Source organism: Vigna radiata, chromosome 5 (genome assembly GCF_000741045.1).
Source record: "Vigna radiata var. radiata cultivar VC1973A chromosome 5, Vradiata_ver6, whole genome shotgun sequence".
Classification (NCBI taxonomy): domain Eukaryota; kingdom Viridiplantae; phylum Streptophyta; class Magnoliopsida; order Fabales; family Fabaceae; genus Vigna; species Vigna radiata.
This window is the reverse complement of record NC_028355.1, coordinates 34,561,176-34,562,695: the sequence shown is the minus strand read 5'-3', so window position 1 is coordinate 34,562,695 and position 1,520 is coordinate 34,561,176.

The window sequence follows — 1,520 nt, the reverse complement described above, 5'->3', positions numbered from 1 at the left end:
GAAACCTAATTAAGAAATTTTTATCGTCATTAATTGTATTCATATTTAACAGTTCATTCCTTGTGACTGAGCAAGCACCTGAAGGAAATGTTTCTATTTGAATACACTTAGAGTTTGCTTATTGGTTCCAATATCAAGTATGTATGCTCTTGTTAATTAAGCAAAATATTTTTATGAAAATTGATGTGACATATTTGTAACCAATCATTAAGTCTTACAAATCAAGAGTTAAGAGATTTTGCAAATTGGCTCATGAGATGCGTCAAAGAATGACACATGTACTCTATCAATGGATACAAGTTCCAAAATAGTCCACGGTCAAAAGAAAAGAAGACAATAATTGTGGTATGTACGTCAAAGGTGTTACAAAGAGTGGTTATTATAATTTTTGTGGGATAATTCATAAAATATATGATCTAGAGTACAACACTTGTACTTCTCCAAAAACATTAGTTATTTTTTATTGTGTCTTACATATGCAAAATTGTAGTTTTATTGTATGTCTATGTGAACTTGACAAGTCTAATCGAGTGTATAAAATACATTATATGTCTAAGATTCGCAGGTTTAATTAACTTTAGAGAATACAACCAATTGTCTTGGCAACAAACATTTTATTTATTGTAAGAATAAATTTGTTAATAATGTCATGTACCTAAAACATGATTTTACTGAATGATATATTTGTCGGTAAAGTCATCAATAAATCTTTTTTTTTATAGTGTGTTAGTTATTAGATAAATATTTACAAAACCTCGTGTATGAGTAATATAAAATTATTCGAAATAATTTATAGCTAGTCTTCAAAATTGTAAATTTTGTAATTTGTAAGAAAAATTGTACAAAAGATTTAATATTTATCAAAATAATATCGTTGAGTTGAGTATTGGTAAACGTATATTGTATTTTTATTTTTGTTTTATTTGTAATTATTGTTAAACTAGAAGAGATTTAGATATAAAATGCGTACCCATATTAATGGTGATGAACATATGCCATGTTCACGGTTTTTGTACCATAGTAGACAAAAATGAGGGAAATATTACGAGAATAGGCAAAAAAATATTTAATTACGAGAATAGGGAAGTCGTGTCACCCCTGCACGACTTCAAATAAAGAAGTCGTGCCACCCATGCACGACTTCACACTGTTAATTTGATTTTAAGGTATGGTAATCGATTACAAGTATCTGGTAATCGATTACCAAGACATTTTTAACAAAAAAAAATAAAAAAACAAACGAAATCGTATGGGGGTTTGACGACTTCTATTATTAAAGTCCTGCAACCCCCTCACGTTTTCACTTTTTATTTTTATTTTTTAATTTTTTTATTATTTAAAATCTTTTATAATTTATAAATAATGTTTTTAAATATATTTTAAATAATTAAAATTATATTTAATTAATAATTAAATTTTTTAATATTATTAAATAAATAAATTTTATATTCTAATTATTTTTGTAATTAAATTAATTTTTTTATAAAATGATTTTAATTAAATAATTTATAACTATTATA